General features: G+C 41.8%; 1 long non-coding RNA gene across 2 annotated transcripts; it reads right to left on the reverse strand.

Moving 5' to 3' along the window:
• Positions 1-10148: 10148 nt before the first annotated feature.
• LOC144327287 (uncharacterized) lies at positions 10149-18873 on the reverse strand. 2 transcript variants are annotated; one of them, XR_013392295.1, is made up of 4 exons: positions 16435-18873; positions 13297-13338; positions 11700-11750; positions 10149-10286 (listed from the first exon to the last, which is right to left on the reverse strand). It is a non-coding gene; the product is annotated as an uncharacterized LOC144327287 (long non-coding RNA). The 2 variants fall into 2 exon arrangements; XR_013392296.1 differs by lacking the exon at positions 10149-10286 and adding an exon at positions 10307-10854.
• Positions 18874-25840: the final 6967 nt, after the last annotated feature.

A 25840-nucleotide genomic window follows, 5' to 3' on the forward strand; every position in this document is an offset into this window, starting at 1 on the left:
CACACATATGCACATCTTAATGCACATTTTGCCCTTTTGTAAGCATTTTATATAAATTACTTGACTCGAGAACTGCATGGCAAAATTCAGACAAGCGCAACTTTTGAAAGTTGGCTGTATTATGGTTCGTGAATTGTTTTGCAAAGTGTGACTTAGGTAGGTTTTTCTTGGACTGGACTTGATTTGTCTGTCATCCCTATATGAAGAAAGTATATCTGGATCCCCCACAACAACCACATCACAACCGTGCATTTGTAGGATGGGAAAAAGTCACTACAGGCCTATCAGAAAATTGGGGGTAGCACTGATCAGATGTTTTGGAGGGGCAACTGGATTGTCCTCTCTCACTTGGCCTTCCTAGTAATCAACTCACCAGCACAAATGGTGGTTTTCTGAAAGGGCTAAGTGTATGAAGCTATGCATTCAACCTTGGTTTGGGTATTACCAGTTCATATATGTGGTACGATTTGTTGTATGCAACCCACTCAGCCAAGAAAATTATGTTTGCCAAGAAGCAATATGCTGTTTGGGGGGGGGGGCGCACCTCCCCCCCCCCTTATCTGGCTGCTTGGATAAGCCTCAGACTTCTGCTTAAAAATCTCCAAGGAAGGAGAGTCCACCACCTCTTGTGGGATTCTGTTCCAGTAACAATACAGTAATAACAACTGGTTGTCATTCACACTCCTAAAATCGCTGACTGAAGTGGCCATCTCACTCTGCTAATGGTAGGGCAGGCCTGGCCCTGACTTCTATATCCAGCAGACCTTCCAAGTGCCCCTATTTTCCAGGGACATCCCTTATTTAGAGAAGCCTTCCCAGTTTCTGATTTGAACCCAGAATGTCCCACTTTTCCTTAGGATGTCCCTATTTTCATTGGATAAATGTTGGAAGGCTTGGAGTTTTCCAGCCCACAAGCCATCTGAAGGCAATCCTGTATAGGGAAGTTTTTTAAATGTTTTTTTTTGTTTTTTGTTTTTTTTTTATATGTTGGAAGCTGCCCAGAGTGGCTGGGGTAACTCAGTAAGATGTGTGGGGTATAAACAGTAAAATTATGATTATGGAATGGGACATTCCTATTTTCATCAGAGAAATGTTGGAGGGTATGTATTCATACGGTTTTATTTAGTGATGCAACTACAGCCATTAATTTAAAACAGCACTGAAGTTCTCCTGCAACCTAAATGGAGCTTTTGGATTTATACATGCTGAATGATTGAAATCCCTTGATAATGTCCTAAATTTCCTTTTTGAATGTTCAAACCATTTGATTTTATAGGAGGGTTCTATATACTGCACTCGCTGTCCTGTGTGCCTTCTTTTGCAATTCTTGAAGTCCAAGGAGGCTGCTTTCCATCAATTTTAAAGTTCTTTTTATCTCTATTTGCTGACATTTTAACTCGCTATGTAATGCTTGATATAGCTGTGTTTGCAAAAGACTGGCAGCCACAGGCGGAAGTTCAGTCTGCGGCATCTGCCCACCATCTTGCTGCGCAGCTGCTAATTACCTTGACGTGCAAATTTGCCAGAAAGACGTTATTAAAGTATTTCCAAGGGCCAGATCTGTTTCCTTCCCTAGGAGAGAGAGAATGCTGAAATTGTCTTGACAAAACCTCTAGCTTTGAGTGCATCTGGCTTCTCTTGAACAGTCTTCAACCAGAGCCATGTCAACCAAGCTATGTTCCAAGTTATGAACCAAGCTTTGTTCGTTGGGCTTTGAAGAGTCTGCAACTTTCTTACAACTGCTTAGCACATGATTAGGTTTGCACACTGATATCACTCTTGAGTATAAAATCAAATGACCTTAGATGCTTGCCATCATGTTGGATGAATGCTCATGCCACAGGAACTAGCCAAGGACTGGGGCGTCTTGCTGCAATGATGCCACAGGCACTCAACACATTTGGTAAAGTTTCTTACACTGAGTGAAAGGCCCGTGTACAAATTTTGTCATGTGTGAACTCTTTCATTGGCCATGAGTGTAACTAGTTCGGTAGTCATTCGTGACTGTATATGTGTCACATAGCAACCAATTAGTAATATCCTTATCCTTTGAGCTTCCATGGAATACATAGCCAGATAACACACACACACAAGTTCACATTAGGCTGCAAGGTGGCTGAAAACTCGCCACACACCAATACCGTAGATTCCGGAGTATAAGACGACTTTTTAACACCGGAAAATCCTCTAAAAAGTTGGGGGTCCTCTTATACGCCGGGTATGGGTTCGCTGGGCAGTGGCAGTGGGCAGCGGGCTCCATGCTGAGAAGAAGCTGCCCAGTGATGCTAAGCCGGCTTCGCTGGGCAGCTTCCTTCCAGCGCAGAGCAGAGCCCACCACCCACTGCTGCTGCCCAGCGAAGCTGCCGCATATAAGACTGGGTGTATAAGACTGGGCGGCTGCCAATTTGGGGGGTTGTCTTATATGCCCAGTCGCCTAATACTCCGGAATCTACGGTACATTGACCAAGCAATTCTAGCTTTCAATACAGTCTGATTTCCACCGGTATTTTCTGAGATACTTATTTTTCAGGATTGTTGGAGAAATAAGTATCCTGTAATACAGTAGGGTTTATTTCAAGTAAGTATGCATGTGATAGTAGCCCTACAATGCAATGCTATGGTTGTGTACGTAAGTAAGCCCCATTGAGTTCAATGAGGCATACTTCTGAGTGCATAAGATTGCAGCCTTAGGCAGCTAATGAAGAGCTCTGGGACAAGACCAGAGGAAGCCTTTCATCTCTATTAAATAATGCACTTCAGAAATATTAACCTATTTATATAATAAATATTACTTAATGTACTTTAGAAATATTCTGTTGTTTTGAGCTTAAAAAGAAATTGAGTGTGTGTGTGTGTGTATTGAAATCAGATCGAGCATTTTCTTGCTATTGAATAAACAACACAAGCAGCCTGGAATTTTACCTTTTGGGCCATTGTTACCTATTTTGACAGTTTACAGTTGCTCACTTATAAAAGGGGGAAGTATTTTGCATTTATAGACTATATTTGTACCAGTCCTTTGTCACGCTGGCAATGGACTCTGCATGCTCCAGGGCTAGAGAAACATAGGCAGGAAGCAGGCTGAGCCAAGTGGGCTTGTAGTGATGGATTGAAGTGAGCTGAGTTTGCAGCAGTGGGTGGGATGAGCAAGAGGGGTGATACTGCGGTATGGGCAAGGGAGCAGAAGGTGGAGGAGGTGAGGGAGCTGGGCTGGTGGCAGCAGCCCAGGTCAAGCAATAACAGGGGCTCAGGGAAGTTATGGAGGTTTGACGAGGAGTAAGGGGAGGGGGGACTTTGGTGAAGAGTGGTGGGAGAGGGGCTTGGGGGGTAACAAAGTGAGAAGGTGCATCAGCCCCTGGTCAACTGATATCAGAAGTGAAGCTGAAATGTTCTCAGTTGATTGTGTCAAAAAAGTTTGACCTTGCTCTGCAAGGCATCTTGAACTATGATAGCCAACCGACCAGTCATATTAGGCGCTCACTCTCGCGCGCACATGCACACACATTCTATTAGATGACATTCCCTTTCTTTCTGTGGATTAACTGGCACGAACATAAAGGTCTACATCTGTATTAAAGATGTTACTGATTACTAAATGAATAATGCAGACAACTGTCATAGTCTGTGGAGAGTTAGTGCTTTATGTGCATATACATCAATATTTTCTTCACATCAAGGACTGGCTGAGCATCCTAGATTAACCCTTGAAACAGAGAACCATTTTACCATAGCAAATTTGGGTCAAGGATATCCTTCAGTGAATCTTCAGCAGTTACTATTCTCTTATTAATGATAATTTACCAACACAGGCTGTGCAGTGCTTATTGTCAAGCAATTTACTTGTGTTTAAGGAGGCTACTCTTGAACATAATGGCAAATAAATTAATCCTTTGTCCACACAAACCACTGTGCATACAGTCAATTTTCTCTTGAGCGCTTTAGCACTGCTGTCATTTAAATATATATAAAAGCACCAGTGATTATTGTCAAGTGGGTGAGAAAGAGAGGAAGGTGCCAGCTACAAACCCGTCACATGGTATCCTAACACCCCAAAGGTTCTAAGAGAAACAGGCGTTTGGCGCAACCCAGCATGGAATTTTCTTGAAAGCAAGCGCCTGGATGTGGGTGTTGTGTTGGCAGGTTTGCCAGCCTTTGAATGTCTTGTTAGCTGTGGTGATGCAGGCCAACAGATGTACAGTTTTGGGGCTGCCAATTATACAGCTGGAAAGAGAGTTTTGCAATTATTTGCGTTTGGCAAATATCCAAGCAGATCCTACCAATTTTATAGGAACTTGCACATACACGTATGGCCAGAATCCAAAGCACTGTGATACCAGTTGTGTGCGTCATCCAGTTTTGTACAGCAAACTCCTTATGAAATGTAAGGTTTTTAAAGGTTTTTTAAAAAGTACTTTGTGGTAACTTGCCATGGGGGTCAGCTGCTTTAAAAAAGCATAATAATAATAATAATAATAATAATAATAATAATAATAATACCACTGGGATAAGAGTTTATCCATACCTTTTGCTTTGCTTTTTCCAGGTATGGGTCCATATTTTAAAGCTCTGTGTCTGAGTGCCTTTTCCCCCTGTGAAAACTCATTCTTTAAAGCTGAATTGGAGCAAATGGAAATTTAGGCTTCCTGCAGATCCTCGTTTGCTGCGATTGAGCCTTAAAGAGGGGGTTTTCACAGGGAAACTTTAGTGCAAATAGGAGGGTGCACTCAGACACATAGCTTTAAAGTGCAGTCTATGCCTGGATAAGTCCTGACACAGGCCCCTTGAATGCACATAAACAGATTTTTGGAGTCTAAGATGTTGAGGAAGACCAGTCTTGAACATAGTTTAGAGCTTCCCTTAGTAGTGTAGTGGCCTTATTAATTGCAATGTAGTGATGTCAGGTGAACGAATGTAGATACCAGTTCTTCTTTACATATGCTGGAAGCTTCCTTAGATTGCATAGGTTTACAGTTTGGTAAGGTTTTTGTGCTTTGGTCAATCTAAAGAGCACATAATATTTTAAAAATGTATTTGCTGTTCTCAATTCTAAAGAATTATTCTTTCATTGGATCAGGGTGGGGAACATTCCATCATGGGGAACCTTGGGGGGTTGTGTGCGAGTGGTGGGTGGGGCCACAGGCAAAAGTGGGCAAAAAAAAAGTAGATCACATTCACCCGGTGCTATACCAGCTGCACTGGCTCCTGGTGTAGTACAGGATCAGGTTTAAGGTGCTGGTTTTAACCTTTAAAGCCTTATACTGCCTAAGACCCTCGTACCTACAGGACCACCTCTCCTGGTATGTCCCACGGAGGACCTTACTGTCTTCAAACAAAAACACCTTGGAGGTCCCGAGCCACAGAGAGGTTAGGCTGGCCTAAACCAGAGCCAGGGCTTTTTCGGCTGTGGCTCCAATCTGGTGGAATGCTCTGTCACAAGAGACTAGGGCCCTGCGGGACTTGACATCTTTCCACAGGGCTTGCAAGACAGAGCTGTTCCACCAGGCCTTTGGCCTTTGGTAATTCTTCACGGAACTCTAGCCCAATGGTTGCCATCAATTTGATCTGAACTGATTTTATAATGAATTGATTTTAGAATGCTGTATTATTTTACTGTTGTTAGCCGCTCTGAGCCTGGCTTCGGCTGGGGAGAGCGGGATATAAATAATTTATTATTATTGTTATTTATTATTAGTTGAAGCAATTGATGTGACTCTTACCTTCATACAGTAGGCTATTCCAGTCATGCAAAAGTCAGTAGTTTATACGTGTCCCTGCCCACATCTCTCCATCATTCAGCCAGGCATTGCTATAGTTCCTCATCCCTTTTCAGCCATGCTTAGTGAAGGGTGTAGCCTGGGAAAAAGGTGTATCCTAAAGAGAGCCCTGAGAACCAAATATAAAGACCTAGAGGGCTGCGTTTGAGCCCTGGGCCTGAGGTTCCTCACCTTTGCATTGGATCTTCCTGCATCTGACAAAATGCACACAGGAATCATAGATCAGATCTACCTCTCTGAGGGCAGAAAGAGAGAGCTTCAGTGTTTAGAAAAGGAGGCCCAATCTTGGATTCCCCGCTCCTTTCTACTACCAGCGTCTCTTAATCCCAGCACTGGAGCTCCAGCATCAGAAGGTCCATAAAGGCAGCATTCTGGGGCTGTTTCAGGAAGCAGGTTGGATCCAAAGGATCCTAAGGCATTACAACCACCTGGCATGCCCCAAACTAGAGAGATAGCTAGTTAGCCTTTTTCTAATGGGAGGGAAACCTTTTTAAAAAACCAAAAAGGACATAGGAATGTGAAGTGTTTCTCTGTAATCATTCCTGCCCTGCTAGCTTGAGCTCATCAGGATGTTGGATAGACCTGCTTTTATATTTATACTACCACCATGAGATTGCACTGTCCATACATTAATGTACCTGCTGCTTCTTTTGCATTTATTATTATTATTATTATTATTATTATTATTATTATTATTATTATTATTATTATATTTTACTTGCATTGATATTTTTTTTGTAACCGGCCTTGAAATTGTATTGGTTTTTGAGCTCCTGTAATATACTTTGGTTACCCTCAATTAAACAATGCAGTACTATGTTGATATTATCAGCCTTAAATGTGACAGTTCAGCTCAACTCAACTCAACTGGGGAAATGCATTAACACCAAAATATTTAGTTCACATCATGATTCTCTCCTGCTCAAAGTTATGTCCTTTTTAGCATCTGCGAGCAGTGATGAATTATGAATGCAGTTCATCAGAAACCTGATGAGTTGCATTAGTCTGCAGTTATTATATCCTTCAGAAGCATAAGTCAGGCATTGCTCTGGTTTTCATGTGTGCAATGTCAAGGAATCTCAAGTTTCATATCATGGTAGAATTATAACAAACATACAGGGAGCAATGAAACAAGACTAGTGTCATATACAAGTAGGGATGTGGGAGAAATTTGATTCATTTCACATTTAAAGGTGAGCCTAACTAATGTGAAATAATGTGTGAACTGAGACACTGCCATTCTTCAAAATTGGCACTTCTCTGAATTTTGCAATGCAGTTTACCAGATAAGTAATGCGTACAAAAATGCATATGCTGTGGTGAAGTGTGCATTAGTGAAAATAGCATACAGAAATACATTATATTAGGGGAAACTGTTCTGCAGAGATGCATATTCAGCCTCTGAACTTAATGAATCTGCTGGTGAACTTTTTTGAGAACTTTCTAAAAATAAGTGCAAATCACTATGATAATGTGGAGAACCTAACCTGGAAAAAAGAGAAACAGAGAGAAACCATAACTGACAGATTCACCCATCCCTACCAGGATTCCTTCAGTGGAAAAAATAAAAATAAATTCTGAATTGAGGAGTTCAACAATATTCTGAAATCCAAAAATTGTTGCTTCAAGAATAATTCCTAAAGACCTGTAAACTCCAATTTTAGTTGCAAGGCAATATATGCTCTAACTAAAAGCCCACTATAGCTCCCTTTTCTCCCCTGAACAACCCAATGACAAGGCACAAACCCTGAGGACATTTCACTGTTTGTGGGTGGAATTCAATAATATGCTGACAAACTCAGTTTACACAATAAACGTTGATTTGGCGCGCTTGCACAACAAACCCACTTTCCACGAAATCAGACTTTTTGCAATAAAGAAAGGGGAAATGCACTGGAAGTTGTGGAATAACACCTGCTTGTTGCAACATTGTCTAACTTGGATGCAAACAAATCAGAACGAATTCTCAATAAATTGCCCTTATCATCTAACCTTCTTGCAAATTTTGTGCAAATAAATCATGATGAATGCTGTGTAAACAGGTTATCTGAAAGTGACCTGAATGTGTAAGGAAAGTAATCCTTTATTAATTAATGTGTTTGTTTGGCTTGGAAATCCTATACTTGACCACATATATACTATGAACATTTCAAAAGCCTGTAGATCATATTTAACAAGAAGACTATGGTGTTTTTTTTAATAATATGTGTGTTTTATTGAATCAAATATTAGTTATTTTCAAATGCTGTCTTTGTCTTGCCCAATCTCAGGGTGGAGCGTTCTGAAGCCCATAACTGCAACCCAGTGATAGATAAAAACACTTAATAGAACAAAGACACACAAATCTGCTAGAAACAGATTACTGAATCTTTAGCACATTTCATGTGGAAATAAATCCCACTGAGATCAATGTGATTCAGTGCATTTTAGTTTAGGATTGGGCTAGAGTTCACCTTGATTTCAACAGAACTGAAGTGTACTAGATTTTTCCTGGAAAATACACTTTGATCATTTATTATGATTTTTCTTGGTAGAAAGACCCGGATTCCACAAAAGTGTAAATGTGTGGTATAACATTTATGGTAAATGGCTTTCTGTATCCACCAAGAGAGTTTCATTTCCTGCCAATGACCCACCACCTCCCCTCTCATTTTCTATTTCAGGACTGCCACTCTGGAACATAGGAAACTTCCCTTATACTGAGTCAGGCTGCTGGCAAATTTCCCACAGTGCCCGAGACAGTGACAAGCATTTATTTCATTTGCAGACTGCTTTTCATTCGAAAATCAGGACAGTTTACAAAATCGGATAAACAATAAAATACAACCATCTCAGCACCTCACTAAAATTAGAAAATACTTGTAATCACAATACAAGTAGCAGACACAGGGCAGAGCACCTAGTGTCTGGAGGGTCCTAAAGTCTAGATCAGGCTTCCTCAACCTCGGCCCTCCAGATGTTTTTGGCCTACAACTCCTATGATCCCTAGCTAGCAGGACCAGTGGTCAGGGATGATGGGAACTGTAGTCTCAAAACATCTGGAGGGCCGAGGTTGAGGAAGCCTGGTCTAGATGAATAGATGCATCTTAAGCTGACAAGAGAGCACTAAAGACACACCTGCAAAGGCAGGAAGATAAGATGCGACTCTATACAGCTAGATGCATGCATACAGCTTGTTTGTTTTTGCAGGTCAACCTTTATTATCCTTTTCTCCTCTTCCCCTTTTTTGTGAGAGAAGAACCCCAAAGGTTTTGTGTACATGCAAATACCCAAGCTCATAAGTTACTTTTCGTATACGAGTAACTATATCCAGTGCTAGCCAAGCAAAATAATTGTCATGCAAGAACATCCCCTGCTCTCTCCTCCCCACTGCAGTCCCTTGTGGCCCCTGCTAAAAGCATCCCATGAGTAAGGCTGCGCTGCACTGGGAGAGGCAGTTTGCAGTATTGGGAATCTTCCTCCTTAGTGTGACTCTACTGGATACCCAATGCAAGGCATATACAAGGGGAGGGAGAGTAAGTCTTTGCAGAGCTCCAGTGCATGTTCAAGATTTGCAGCCTACAGCATGTTGGGCATGTTGGTGCATTGACAACCTGTTCCTACAAACCATTACAAGAGAATGGGCAGAAATGTTACATCTTGGAAAGTTGCGAGGGCAATTTCTGGAGATGAAAACCAGACAATTGGAACCAAATATGTGCTTAATAAAACATTTGGAGTCTGTTAGTTTTAGTGTGCCTTTTGCTTGTTATGAGTACACGAGGTTCTAACGTTCTCCTAAACCCTTCTTAGCAAAATAAGGGTTATTTTGCTTTCCACTGCACACTAAGTTCCCACCCTCATCTGAGACATGTGTTGATTGGCAAGGATTCTACCATAATGTGCTGAGAAAGAAATGATTTCCTGCAGGGCTAGATCTCACCTGCAGGCTGCTCGTCGTTTCAGAAAAGAAAGAGGAAGCCGGAAAAGCTATGACAGCCTGGATATGCCTTGGGGGCAATTACATTGCCAACCCTGATCTCATGGATCTAAATACACTTAGGCATAGGTAAAGGTGTCTAGAGGCCTCCCCACTTGTTAACTGAACTGAAATAATGATTATGGTATTATGTACCCTGAGCTGATGGGATAGATTAGGAGTCTATCAAATAATAAAGACATCACAGAGTTTCTTAGTTCACATTGCCAGTGAAAGTATTTCATATCTATGATTGTACACACACAAATTTCAACAAAGAACTGTAGAAATGTGGAATGGGAAGAGCGAGGAGGTATGAGTCTATTACTGATGAAGAACACAAGAGAACTTTCTGAAAGTTTCTCATAAAATGTCTGGCTGCCAAAGTACTGCCCCCTCCCCTGTTGCCAGCCCTGCAGCAAAGGGGGATGTATAGATTGTGGTAACTTGTTGCAAAAGGACTTGTCTGCAGACCACCTTGGTCAACTCCTGCTTTACTGCTGCTTCAAAATGGCTGCTGACCACGGTATGAATATTCGCCTCCTTTTCAGTTTCTGAAGATCATGAAAGTGGGTCAATATCATTTGTGGAATGAAAACAACGAACAATTTGTTTTAAGAAAATAATTCGGCACTCGTTAGGTGATTTGACTGTCGTTAAGCACCGAGGAGGAACGAGAGGAGGGGAAGAACCAAACTTGCTTCAGGGTGACACCAGGTCACAGGAAAACACAGCTGAAGCTCCCCAGCCCTGTTATAATGACACACTAGGGAGCAAACACCAAATTAGCTAGGCAGTGGGCCTTGAGATGTAGCTGAGCGGCCAAAGGGATCCTGGGACAGGCTGAGCAGATTCTGTTTGTGTCCAAAGAAAACTGACACAGGCAACACATCTGCTGATCATTAAAGAACTCTCAATGTGGCTGAAAGGCTCAATAATATATTTTAAATCATATGAACAAATTGTCACTGGCTCTCGCTTTCTCTTCACGACAGTGAGTAACAATAAACTTCCAGCCAAGGTCAGCACAGCCAGTGTTTCATTCAGGAAAGAAGAACGGGCCTTCAACATATTTCCAGTTAACAGACCAATTGTATCGCCCAGTATGAGAATCATTAAAGCCTGGCAGTAGAAAAAAGAAGGGTTGTTGTTGTTGTTATGGCACATTTAACTTCCTGACTTTAAAAACAACTAACTAAATGGAACCTAAAGTTTCTGCTCTAGCTGCCTAGGCATTACATAGTGTTGTATGGAATTGCCATGTGTGTAAGAGAAAGTCATCAATTCAGTAGGATTTTAGTAACTCCACCCTTACCCTTGGAGAATTGCTGAATCCAGTAAACTGAAAGAAACAGCAGGTGTGCCCCAGAGACCAGCCGGGTCTCATAATTGGAAATTGGTTTCATAAGGTTTGCTCTCTTCTCGTCCAGTAGATGAGAGTGGGGAAATCGATCGGTCAGAATTACAGCAAAAGCAGTTCTTACACGAAACAGCTGAAAACAGCATTGTATTACAGTTAAGCTGGAAAGGTGACTTCTTCTGGTTTGACTGTTGTCCTGTTTTGTGTGCAGGGAACTCGAGAACTAGATCAGGGACAGTGCTTCCAATTGCCCATACAAAGACATTCATGTGTACAATCACTCAAGGAACACATGCATAAAGCACAGCCTACCACCTTCTCCTTGTGCACGTTCCTTGAATCTGATTCTCGAACTTCATTTTAGAAATCTGACCAGTAAATTCTTTAACGGGCCAACAAATAATTATATACATGGCTTGAATCAGATCAGAGACACCACACAATATATTCTGCTGTACTGCCCTTTATATGATTCACCCAGGGATAGATTCTTCTGTTCATTTCAGAAGATCAGTCAGATGGTTTCAAAATTAGATGGCTGCTGCCCAATGAGACATTTTAAGTTATGAAAATTTGCAGTTCTGAAAATGTATATGTTTTGACTTACCCTTGGACTGTCTTGGTTGTTTGGCAGGATTTGTATTGTAATGACCACTGGCTATAAACAACAACAATAATAAAAATGTAGGCTGTGTACATGCAACATTTTATTCTAAACTCATCGGAGCCCTGAGTACTTCCACATAGTCCACACAAAATCTAGATCTATTGCATATTCTTTCCCCCTGAAAAGCACTTCCTGAGAAACTATTCCTTTCTAAAAACACAAGCTCACTGCAGATCGATTCTGCATGACTCCACTGTTTGCCCCTTTGAAAGCAGATGTAAGCAATGACAACGCAGGTGGGTGTATGCCAAGATGGCAATTACCACTTCCTTCTTCCTTGACAGAGAACACATGTAGGGAGGAAAAGGTGTGGACAATCTATCAGTTTGAAAGCATGGGGCCAAACAATTTCCCCCCCTTTCCATTGCTTTCTAGGCATGGATGTGAGAGGTTTTGCCTTTGGCCTGCCACTTTCATCCAGAAAATGTGCTCTTTAGGACTAAAGTGGAACAAACTGCAATATGCAGAAAACCCAATTGCCATTCTGTTCTGATTTAATGCTAGAAAAAATGCAACCTGTGCTGCTGATAGAAGTAGTGTGACTCATGCAACACGTTGGCGATTAATATACACAGAATAATAAATTATACATTCTTTATCAAGCTTCTGAGAAAAATACAAAACATTAAACAAAGCCACAGAGACTTGCAAACTACCCAACCTTGCAGGTAGCAAACACCCAAGATAGTTTTCTGGGCTTCTTCAGTGGTCTAATCTCAAAGTCTTGATACGTATATTGATATTCAGTCTTATAGAGAATACTCTTTCTTGGCTTAATCTTAAGAGACTACCTGCAAGCTCCAGTAAAAGGGCCCCACTGGGGGCGAACAGCGGCCTCTTGATTACTTGGACTGCCAGGGCGAAACAGGTGCAAAACGCCGGCACCCTGTCGTCTACAACTTCATTAACATCTATCTACAACTCCACTAGCATCTCTGGGTATTGTGAATAACACCAAACGTACCTTTTGTTGGTATCTTCATGAACTTATCTAAAAGAGTGAGTTAAGCATTTGAAAAATCTATTGAAACTAGACATTATAAATTCATCTTAGGTTGGGTAGTTCGCAAGTCTCTGTGGCCTTGTTTAATGTTTTGCATTTTTCTCAGAAGGTTGATAAAGAATGTATAATTTATTATTCTGTGTATATTATTCACCATTATGTTCTGATTTAGCACTAAAAGTGGGTTTCCCCAGGGGGGAAAGTGGCAGGAAAAATGGAAGTATGGATAAACCCATGTATCATGAAGCTATACCCACCCTTGTAGACAGCAGGTTCTAGAATAATTCTAGATTGAAAGCAGCATGTTGAGGATGAGCACCAATGATTCTGGATGGAGAAAAACCACATTTTTGTCCTGTAAACAGGTTAGTGTGTATGCAGCCTAAAAATAATGTAGGATCTCTACAACAGAAGATTGGAGAGGAGGTACCTGTGAATGCATAGGTATGTGATTATTGCACTAGAAACTCAATGCACATAATATCAAGAAAATATATTTTTGAAATTGAGAGTGCAAGATAGCAGAGTGCCTACCAATAACCAGCTGTCTCTTCCACTTCCATCATCTATGGGAATCTGATTCAACGAAAAGAAAAGAAAAAACGGGGTAGTATACATATAGTATTCAATATACATAGTATATTGAAAGGGAGCTAAATAAAGTGTCATTTATATAAAGGAAAGGAAATACAGGATTATGGACAAAAGGCAGTGAACTGGGCTTGCAGTATATCCAGATTTATCTAAAGAGCAGCCTTTGTCTTTATTTCTGAGAAATAAAGACAAGCAGCACTAAAAAGAAAATGTCACAGATTCTTCAGATGCAGCTCTAAAGTTTTGCCCAACCCAGCTTTGAAAATATAGCTAATAAAACTGCACGTGCTTAAGGTCTCATATGGGATTTCCATAAAGTAAAATCCTTCCCGAAAGGTGTTTCATATTCTCTGGAAGCCAAAAGGATGCAAGATGAAACCTTAAGAATGAAGCACCTGAAAACAATGACAAATGTTATTTCCATTGCGTCAGAGCATTGCGGTATCTAGTGGAGTATTGTCTACACTGACGGGCAGCAGATCTCCAGGGTTCCTGGTGGTGGAGATGAGCTAGGGGTTTCTGAATGCAAGGCAGATGCTCTGCCCTTCCTCAAGCTGTGTTCGATGAAAAAGCCATCCCCTTTCCCATCACACTCCCCTCTTTTGATTATGGGCCTGTGGGCAATGCCTTTCCTCTCTGTTGATCTATGCGTATCTCTTTTCTTTTTAAAACATATAAATAATAAATATTATTAACAGCACTACTAGTTTTGGCATTATCATCTCATTTTCCTTGACAAGTGATATGAAACAGAAACATGCAATCTGAAGAGGTTTTGTTTGGGGTTTTTTCTGTTCTATCTGGCTAGCATTAGATAGTGGTGGTGGGGGAGAGTGTGCACTTTTATTTAAAGACAGCTTGCAATGCAAGAGACTCTGAGAAGTGGAGAAATTGTTTTTAACACACAACCTTAGTGATTGTCTTCCTCTTTCTCCTAATTTGTTCTCTGGAGCCTAATACATTTCTTCTCTGGAGCCTAAACAGTGCTTAAGGCTCCTGTTATTTGTCAAATGCCTGTCGATTGGCCAATGTGAACTCACTCAGGTCACCAGTCATTATCTCTCCTACTCCAGGGAAGGGCTTGCTGGGACCTGTTGAATGGGAATGGCTCTATTTTGAGCAGTAGGCTTGAGGCCTCCCTAGTGTGGCTCTGCTCAGGAGTAAACACTCAGACTTGCTGAAAAATAGATGTGCTTAAAAGCACCCCCCAAATATTGGCAGGCATAAACTTCCCAGCAGCAGGAAGATCCACTGGGAGAAGTGATCAGCAGGACGTTTCCTGGGGCACAGAATTGATTGGTGTGAACATGTCCCAAAAATATGAGTCCATTTGGGGAGGATTCTATAGATAACAGCAACAGAGAAGTATTAATCACATCAGGCTGGGCCAGCTTGCCCTGTGTTTCTGCTACACCTTTTCAGAGATGTGTGTGAAAATACCCCGAGTTTGCCTCAAGGAAGGTTTATAGAGAGAGTTTGCTCTCATTCACTCATCACCACATACTTTGGTATCCATAACAAGTGTGTGGAAACAGATATTGCTATCCAATATCATGACCCCAGGACAAGAAGATCAGTGGCTAATGAACCAATCTGTCAACAAGTTTTAGAGCAGAGGAGCCCTATGAAAATAACCAGCTCCCAATTTCGTTTCTTATATATTCTATTTGAAATAATGGTATATCATAACCAGCACCCATATAAACACTGTTCCATTTGACCACCACCCCCAAAAATGGAGAATTGAGATGGAATGAGGCAATCGGGTCCTGGGACAGTGGAATAGTCAGTTTTCGTTTATGTACACAAATTATCAGATAAAATGAAACAGAGTGAATAGGGGTGTGGATGTCATGTTGCAAATGCGTAGATAAAAATAAGGGCTCTGGTAATACAAGAGCATGGATGCTGCAATGACCCTGAAGAGGTACAGAAGGAAACACCTGTCCACACCAATCATGCAAAATGTTGTACCACTAAAGAAGCACAAATATTTGCATGAAAAAAATCCAGGAAGTGCAATGGTGTGAGAGTTCATGGGCAGTAATGGTATGAGCTGCTCATGATATTTGTTTGTTTGTTTGTGTCCAGTTGCTTACTGGTCAATAGCATTTGGGCGGTAGTTTCCAAAAAACACCATGAGTTAGATCAGGTGTTGAGAACCTGTGTTTATGTTGCTGAACTACAGTTCTCATCAGCCCCAGCAAGCAAGGCCAGGGAAGAGGGGAGCTGTGGTTCAAGTCCATGGGCAAAGCCATGGTGTATACTCCTGAAGGGAGAATGCCATTTAACAGATCTGCCTGTGTCTTCATTTTATAGCTTTAAAAAAGAACAACAATTCCTGCCATGTGGCTCATTCTGCATTCCATCACACCCTGGAAAGAGCAAACACAATAATAGCTAACCATGTTCCTCAAGCATTTCATCTTGACATGTTCTGACTTGTATATTGAGCAATTATGAGGTGATGTTTCAGTATGGCCTCTGTGACTGGAACATATCTCATTTTGAAATGATTTGCAGTCTGTACTTTCTGGAGATCTTCCTTCCTCATTTCCCCATTTATGAGTAGACAAAATCAGTTTTGCTCTAAATACACTAAATGTCTCATAATGCAAGATGCTCCCTGTTAACAAGGCTGTATGTAGATCAGGGACTGGAGAATCTATGGCACTCCAGCTGATGTTGGACCCCAACTTCCTTAGCCCCAGACAGCATGGCCAATGGTCAGAGATGGGCCCTGTAATCTGACAGGGTACCTAGTTCCGGATCTCTGATCTTGTTGGTGAGACCAAACATTCACTTTGTATTGTACCTAACACCAGCAGTATATTCCCTTGTTTTCATTTAGGCATTTGTCTTTTTTGAGCTTTTGCATCTAGGGTTTAAAAAAATGCGGCTTTGATGTAAATTGCATCAGCTGATAGTCAGGATTACAGCAGACTTCAGGAGCACTGACATGTTACATTCAATAAGTGTACAATCTGTGCACCTGTATATACAAATAGTTGATCTGTACAAATCAACAAGCGTATACTCTTTCACACAACCGTGTACATGTATAGAGAGAGATTGCACCTGTGTTCAGTGTAACTTGCACTAGGGAGAGATTTGAATCTTTTCCTCCTGCAGAAAATCACATTTCCAAAACTGATACTTTGCCTGGGGTGGTGTTGGTCAAATCCACCACTGGAGTAAATACAAAAATACGCTTAATGACATGTCTAGTTTGGCCCTTGATTATGAATGAGAAGAGAAAGCTGGAACAAAAAAGAGAGACAAAAAACAGTATTTCTGAGACTTCCCTTTAGCTGCTAGGACTACCACCTTTTCTTGACAGCAGCTTTGAACTTTTAGAAGCTGCCTGAGCAGCAAAAAGTTCAGCAGCTTCTGCTTTCCAACACCTCAAGACAGGAGAAAGCTGTAGTTCTTTCTGCTTGTGCCTTTGCTAAAGTTGCAGTAAGACGGGTGGGGGAAATGATCACCCTGTAAGCCATGCAAGCGTGGGTGGGCCTCCAGATGTTGTTGGGCTACATCCCAGGATGACGCAGCCAATGGCCAAGGATGATGTGAGCTGCGATTCAGTAACAACAGGAGTGCCACCCAAGGATACTTATGACAAACTGTGGTGACAACATTGTGTAAAATGAGCACTCCCTGCCCCCCATGCAGATAATATCTGAAGTGCTCTAGCTGGTCAACCAAATCAATGCTTGTTCCAGATTTGAGGGTCTTTGGGTGAGATTCTCTCAGTGGACCCATCTCACTAAGTACCCGCCTCTTCTGTGTACAGTTGTTACTGCCCATTCAGTGGTTTCTTCCTTTGGGCCTAGTTATACCATCTCCTAAAGAAGGTGTGCTGGCAAGATGTGTTGTGGTTACTGCTCCTTGTTTTGTTCCTCCCAATGCTCATTCACTTGGTGAGGGCAGGTGAACAGGCAGCGGCAGAAGCAAAGAGGAGGAGGAGGCCAGGAGGCTCTAGGGATTGGCTGTACCCCCCCCCCCCAATTGGGGCATGGGCCTAGGAAGGTGCCTGACTTTGCCAACCTCTGGTGCTGCTCCTTAACCAAATCCATGATGACCAGTTAAGAGGATCTGTTGGATGCTTTCACCATTTGTCAGTACAGGGAAATATTAGAGAACCTATCAAAAAGAGTGGGGCAGATAAATGCACCTTTAAATAACCACCTGCTGAATCCCCAATACTATTATGGGAGATTGCACAGAGGAGCTTTCTTAGGTCCCATGACCTGTTTATCACAATAATCTCTCTCTTCTGGTATTATCTTGTACAGTCATACCTTGGGCTGAAGTTGCTTCAGGTTGAGTGCTTTTGGGTTGCGCTCTGCGGCGACCTGGAAGTAACAGAACATGTTATTTCCGGGTTTTGCTGCTTGCGCATGCGCAGACAGTCAAAATGACGTCATGCGCATGCACAGAAGTGGCAAATCGCGACCTGAGCACACGCAGACACAGGTTGCATTCGCTTCTGGATGCGAACGGGGCTCCGGAATGGATCCTGTTTGTATCCAGAGGTACCAGTGTATATGGTAATGTTTTAATAGACTTTGATTTTAGGTGGCTTTAAAATAATAGGCAAAAAAATGTGCCTTAAAATCACCTGGACTACAATCCAGCACACACAAGCAGTTTAAATTCTATCACAAATCAATTGGATTTTAGAGGCCTAATTGTGTGCAGGATGGCAGCCAAACCATTTAAAAAACAGATCCGTCAGAGCTGAGCAACTGCAGAGATTTGTGTCTCTTGAAAAACAGTTAATCCCCCCGCAGTGTGTGTTTCTAGTAAAAGTTTAATAATTCAACTTATTTAGGAAGATAACTCATCTGGAATGCCAACGATGATCTGAAACACTGTTTAAGAAATGTTTAAACTATGTGTGCAAAACCTACAGGAATATGTCTTTAATAATCGTCTGGGATTTTTCTTTTCTTTTTTAAAATGCAGTTAGAATCTCATTAAATCTAAATAGAAAGCTTACTCGGGAAACAATTTAAAAATAGATATTGAAACCCAAGAATTCACACTCTTCTGTATTTGTTCTCATTACAATGCACACCTAAGAATTTGGTAATTTTTTCCAGGTGCTTGAAAATAAAAACTGGTTTGCATTTGTAGTTAGTTTCAGATTTTAAAGTAAACAGGGTACTTGAACTGAAGGGCATGGTTTGTCCATAATATACATCCCATCTGGGAATGTTTAATTTTAAACACATCATTAAAAAGCAGCCAGTTTAATGTTTTTAAAGAAATTCCCTACCATGGTAAAACATTTGGAGGAAATTTCCTTTTAGTTAGGAACACTAAGAATTTTTTCTTTCTTTTTAGAGCTCTAGTTCAGACAGGCACAATGGGGTGAAAACACAGATGTAGTAAGTGGGAATTACTTTTCACAAGGAGGAGGGGAGGAAAAGAAATGAAGGTGAAAGGCCCCAAAACCTGAGGAGGGAAATGCATGTTTGGGTATGCTGAGGAAAAGTTAATGCAATGTGATGCTTGAACTCGAGAAACACCCTTCACCTGTGAGGATTTTCCCATCCAGATATCACGGCACTGTTGCACTGTGGCTTGGTCTGCAAACACTTGCAGGTGATCATATTTATCTCACTGCTGTAAAAAATCAGGGCTAGCCAAAAGTAGTCCCCATTTTGCTGGGTGTAAAATCAGCACCATTTGGGTCAGTTTGGGGGGGGGGGGTGTTGTGAAATTTGGAGGTGGAGAAATTTAAACCAAAGGCTATCATATGAGCACTCTCAGCTCAGCATTAGTACAAAGCTTTGGCACATAGGTGCAGAGAGCTTGCAGAAATATCAGTGCAAAAAATATATATGTTCCTTTTCTCTCTCTGCACCTATGTGCCAAAGCTTTGTACTAATGCTGAGCTGAGAGTTCTCATACGATAGCCTTACACAAGCACACCAGGGTGAAATGGCAAAGCTGCCACTGATTTGCCATTTTGGGATGCAGATGTGTGTTGACAGATACTGTGAAGGCTTTAATCTGTCAAGGTCTTAGTGCAATATTTTCTGTTTGGAATATTTCAGACTGGTCACCAGCGAAGCAGCAATCATGATATATGGTGGAGCATTCACAAGGTCAATTGTCAGGCAAACTTGGCAATGCACTGCAACGTCACCTCACTGCTGTCCTATAAATATAAGCATGAGAGTGTGGGTTGAGTGGGCTTGGATCAAATGATTTTTAATTGAGTTTCAGGCATTTAGATCTTGGCTCTAGCCAAGCCCCTCCCCAAGCCTATTGACTATCTTGCAGTGCAAAGTGTAGTGCAAAGTGGTTGGCGTCTTAGCTATATGACAGAAGTGGGAATCATAAGAATGAATTTATAAAACTGTACTGATTGTAGGAACTAGGAAGCTCTAGGGTACAGAAGTAGTACCCAGAAGCATACAAAGGGGTTTGTGAAACTGTCCCTGCTGAGTATATAGGTCAGGCCCACCACCCTCTGCAAAAATAACCTACCAAACTATGGGGTGTATGACATATATGTTGGTGATGTGCCACCGTTGTCGTGGAAAGATCAAACACAGGGGAAGCCTCCCATCCTTCTCACACCACGGCACAAAGGTGTGTCATCTTTTTTGCCCTTCCTCCTCACCTCGCTCTCACTCTGGACACTTCGAGTCCTTAGGTTGCATAAAATGTAGTAATTTATAATGTGGCTATTGTGGTAAAGTGATTTTTTTGTGGGGGGGGGGCATTGATACAGTTCCTTGCCAAGGATGCAAGGGACCCCAGGTACGCCTCTGGTAGTACCATGGGGGGGTAGTTTAGAGAGGAGTAAAAAATCCACTTTGATGTCTAAGTTGATTAGCTTGAAAAATGATAAAAGTAGGGACTTGTGTTTGATTTTGTACCTATTCTGTAAGAAAGCATGAAGACTGACAGTCAGGCACCTGTAAGCCATATGCTTTAAATAAATCTTGTAGCTAGTCTTAGAGCTACTTTTCCTCGGGGGGGGGGGGGGAATCACACAAGACCCAGAGTTGGATTCCACAGATGTGGCAGAAATTAACAAAGGGTGCAATCCTAAGCATATGTACTAGGGGTGTTTACCAACCACAGTATTTGACTTGCATCTGTAGCTTTAGGAAACCGTCTGATCTGTCATAAAATAAAATACACATCCCCCTGCTACTTCAACATCCTCTCCTTTCTTGAGCTTTGAGCATTTCCCTCAGGAAGTTTGGCTTCATTTCTTGGGATGGGGGTGCGGGGTGGCTGTGGCAAATTTTTGGGGGAATGGCCATTCCCACAGAGCCACCCAGAAGCTGAAGGAGTCTCTGAGCCTCCCTGAGACACTTTGTTAGCAGTGCAACCCGGCTTGGAAATGTGATCACCCTGACTGATCACATGACAGTGCACACACACCATTTGAATGGCATTGCCCATCAACTGTGGGGAAGCCCCCCTCAAATATTTTATTGGGGGGGAAAGACCCCTTGGCCCCTAGGAGTTGGCTCCTATACGCCTGAGGCAGTTATGGCAGTTGGTACAGCTATGACAGTCTTAACTGTTAGAGCAGCAGGTATGCTCTGTTGTGCTGCTGTCTGCCTCAGAGTTAGTCAGTCTGTAACAGCCTGCAACCGTATTTATCTTTGATACAAATCTATGTAATATGTATTAGTAATATAAGTAACACCCAGCTGTGGTATATTTAATCTGCAAGTGCAAGTACACAAAGTAAAAGTTATTTGTTATTTAAACTTTAAAAGAGAGTGTCTTGAATAGTTTTTATCGGACGGAACCAATTATAGGGCCTGTCTTCTACATAACTCTGTAAAGGGGAGCTAATTCCCATAAAAAGGTAGCTCCACTGAAACAAATGAATGACATTTCTTAGCTAAACATTTATAGAGCTGAGCTACTGATTGATTGTGGAAATTATCAATCTAGCTGAGCGCTTAGTCACCCTGTCACTTTAAAGTGTCTATCTGAGTGAAAAACAATGCCCATCAATGTGAGAGAACCTATTGCATATAAACTGAAGATTTTTATAGCCCTTGTATTACTCATGGCTCACCAATATTAAGGCAAAATTGGGTTCTGTTGCTCACTGGGTACGTCTCCTGTGGAAACAGCAGTATGGCCGCTTGTAACTTTTATTGGTTTTAAAAGTTTTTATACATGAGGCAAATAGCACCACATTTTCTAGAGGCTGGCATCCTGGAAAGGCTTAGGAGTTTTCCACCTGCATGACTGGAAAGCAGATGATTAAGTTTAAGTGCAATGTAGCCCTCGCTGTCACCTTTCTGAACCTTTGACCCAATACAGTTAACAGAGCATTAAAAATGTAACAGCGTTCATCTTGTGGCCTCCCACAGAGATCTCGTCTGAGGGAACATTTCTGCTCCAAGCTGGTATGTGTCCTAGCTTGAGCGGAGAATGTGTCCAGAAGGGCAGGAATTCTACCGGCCATTTCTGATCCATCTTCTTCTGTGTTTTTCCTAACTACTCTTACCCCTCCCTAGACCACAGTTCCCAACCCCCACACCACACATCACCATTTCTCCTGCTCCCCCAATACCTGTCCATTCACCCGCTGTCACCCATCGCCCTCCTTTGTATCCATGACTATGCCCTTTTGTCTCTCATCTCTTAATTTAAACAATGGTCTCACTCCATATATATCCTGTAAATCACAATGTTCTGCAGGAAAGGCCCTCCTATATACCATCTTCTCAAGAGGCCCATTCTCTGCAGTGTAAGAACTGGGTCTTCAGCATGGTGGAACCTACCCTTTGGAACTTATTCCCTCAGACCAGAACCATCTCTACTGTCATTCCGGCACCTATTGAATGCCTTCCTTTCCCCACAACTGAAAATCTTGATCCCAGTTCTGGTCTCTGTTGGATTTGTAACTGTTCTTACATATGAGCGTCCATAATTGTTTTAAAACTGTTTTCATTTATGTAAATATATGAAATTGTAATTTCTTTTATTACTGATGTTTTCATTGTGCAATCACTTTGAGATATTTTCTGGGAAGCAATGAATAAATGGCAGTTCATGGGAAGCAATTAATAAACGGCAATAAATAAAGAACAGCTCCTCTGTGCCATGCCTCTTCTGTCCTTCCTTTCTACCATCTAAGTGCCAGGTCTCTAGGTTTGATTTAAAGTTTCAGGGTTTTAGATTTAAGGGCTATTATCTATGGGTCAGAATAACACCGGCTTACCATTTCCTGTAAGGTTTTGCAATTTGCTTCTCCCACAATCCATCAGGCTTCAGCCTGCAGCACCAGGAACAGCCCAACCTTCCACCTTACCACCAGGAGCAATCCTATGCCCACAACAGAAACAAGGCTCAATTCCTATCCCACCAGGCACCAAGCTAGTTTTGGCAGGCACTGTGGTGTTTGCCCTCCTAGGTGACATCCTGCTGGGTCATAAGGAAACGGTTAAATGAGTGTGAAGTGATTGGCCGGTGGGAACCCAAGGGGAGGAGTTAGAGTTACAGTTAGAGTTGTTAAGGAGTCAGTTGGGTGTTAGAGAAGAGAGAGGGAGGATAAGTCTGTGGGTTGGGATAGTTTGATGTGAGAGGGTGAGAGAATCTGTTAAGAGGAGTCAGATAGACAGTTGGGATAATCAGAAGTTATTAGAAACGTATAGGCCGGTAAAGAAACTAAGATTAAGAAACTGACAAGAAAAATTATCTGAAACCATAAACTTGTTAATGCTTGTACAATAAACTTGTTTATTTGGTTTAATGTTAACAACTGTCTGGACTCCGTGTGTACCCGAGAGAAACGGGTTGGTGGCAGTGGGGAAGCAATCACAGTGGTGGCACAGGGACCAATAGACCATCAAACGTCCGGGGACCCTGTGGTCACCATTCCTTAGCTACCAAGCCCACCTTCTGCATACCTAGCCTTAAGAGATTTTGCAACCCTACTCTCCCTTTCCCTTCCCCCTCATCTCCTTTGATTCATTTTAGAATTTCAATGTGCTTCAGTTAAAAAACAAACAAAAAAACCCCTTCAATAAAATATATATACCGTATTTTTCGCTCTATAAGACGCACTAGACCACAAGACGCACCTAGTTTTTGGAGGAGGAAAACAAGAAAAAAATATTCTGGATCTCAGAAGCCAGAACAGCAAGAGGGATCACTGTGCAGTGAAAGCAGCAATCCCTCTTGCTGTTCTGGCTTCTGGGATAGCTGCACAGCTTGAATTCGCTCCATAAGACGAACACACATTTCCCCTTACTTTTTAGGAGGGAAAAAGTGAGTCTTATAGAGCAAAAAATACGGTATATATGCAGAAATGCACAGAGTCATTACCAAAGAATTCATCCTTTGATTTCTATCAGCCATAGATATTCACCAGATTGCATGTAAGAAGTGAACGAATGGGAAGTGGCTTCTCTCACTGGTGAATATGAGCAGCCGTCTTCTTTTTCATTGGCTTCTGATTTGGAGAGCGTATTCATAAGCCGTAATGTGAGAGTCTTCGGGGGATGGTTCATTCATTTCAATCTCTCTTCACCATTTTACACAAGGTGGATGTCGCTGCACTGAAAAAGCTATCTGGTGTCAGAACGCCTTCTCAATTATTCAGAGGCTATTTAGAGGCTAAACAAAATTTCCCTGACTGCTAAATTATTAACTGTACTGTATTTTTATGGCTAAAAGGACAGTGTGGTTAGGGATGCATTAGAAAAAGCAATGGATAGCCCTGAGCAACAGTCTTCTATTTAAATCTATCAGGATGGATGAATTGGTCAACATTGGCTTATCTTGGGTTCTCATTTCCCCAGTCTTAGGTTCAGTTCACACCATTTCCACCTCAGTTTGCAAATCTTGGATAAAAGCCTTCATAAAAAGATTATATGCATTTTTGTGTGCGTTTCACCTAATTTACACATTGTTGCATGTGATTTGTACATGTTTTTTGCAAGCAATTTCCCTAAGATAATCAATTTCTATATATTATTTTATTAGCTAATGTAATAATATTTGTGTGCACTTCCTCCAATATAGGTTTCTTAAACTGTTTTTTTTTGGGGGGGAGGGGGTCAGAGGCCTGCGCTTCAAATTTTGAGGGATACCTTTGTTTTGGATTACATATCACTTTGGGAATTGCAAATTAGTGAGCTCCGCATAAAAATGTGAAACAAATAGGTTTCTCACCCATCCCTACCTGAGCAGAGGAGAGAGAGAATGAGAGAGAGAGAGAGAGAGAGAGAGAGAGAATATGATCCAATGCAAAGGAGGACAGAATTATGATGTATAAGCAAATATGTTTTGATAAGTGAAGCTTTTTCACCTCTGAATGGCAGGCTACGCCTGAAAAAAACCAACCTTGCATCTGGTCATCAGTGACAGAAAAATGACAAACCGTATTTTTCGCTCCATAAGACGCACTTTTTTCTTTCTAAAAAGTAAGGGGAAATGTCTGTGCATCTTATGAAGCGAATGCTGCGCGGAGGAGGGACAGACGGGAGCCATGCCTCCCGTCCATCCCTCCTCTGAGGCTTGCTTTAAAGCGGGAAAGGAGCCGCTTACACGGGTGTAAAGCAAGCACAGCGGGAGCTGTGTAACCCCTCCGCCCCCGTGCTTGGCCACCCCATTGGGATGGATGTGCATGCCCGCACCACCCCCTTGGGACAACACTCGCGTGGGCAACATCCCACATCCCCATTGGTGATGTGCCACCACGCAAGACCCTCCCTCCGCCACTGGTCTTGCTGGGACAGTAGTGCCTTCCTTTGCAGAAGTGTGAAATTTGAAGGGTGGCTGTTGTTTGGTCCTTGTATTGTGTACGGTGTGAATTAGATAGGTTTGACTTTAAATGGGAATTGAATCAGATTTCTCCCTCATTCCTCCTTCATATGAAAGCCCCCAGAGCTCTCTGCAATGAACAAAAAGGAAGAAAGTCCCACTTCTTTTGGCTTTATTAAAACAATTGTGTAAGGCCAAACCATACAGTCCTTACATCTAAGACACTCAATGTGGGAAGCTCATATATTTCCATTGCCTGCCCCCCTTACTAGGGAATAAAGTCTCTCTTCATTTGTTAATGACAGTGATGATGGTTATTAATGCCACTGTTGACTGCTGTTCACTTTACATGGTTGAAATATTATTCTGATATACCGGTAGTTTATTAAATAGTTTAGTACAACATTTGATTCAGAATTTTTTTTTCTTGTTTTCCTCCTCTAAAAACCAGGTGCGTCTTATGGTCAGGTAAGTCTTTTGGAGCAAAAAACACGGTATATTATTTTGGGGGTGGGGTGGGGTGGGAAAATTGGGGGTGACATCCATGTTGACATTTGAAGTTAAAAGTGGGTCCTGGATCAGGAAAGGTTTGAAATTATGAGTCTCCGTGTTTATGAGTAAAGGGCAGAGGTGACAGAATATGGACAATACTAGTGTATGAAGTGCCAGAGTCCTAGCAGATGTCACAATGAGTAGAACTTTCATTTTTTAATTTTTAAAA

This window comes from Podarcis muralis, chromosome 3 (assembly GCF_964188315.1).
Source record: "Podarcis muralis chromosome 3, rPodMur119.hap1.1, whole genome shotgun sequence".
In the NCBI taxonomy this organism is placed as follows: domain Eukaryota; kingdom Metazoa; phylum Chordata; class Lepidosauria; order Squamata; family Lacertidae; genus Podarcis; species Podarcis muralis.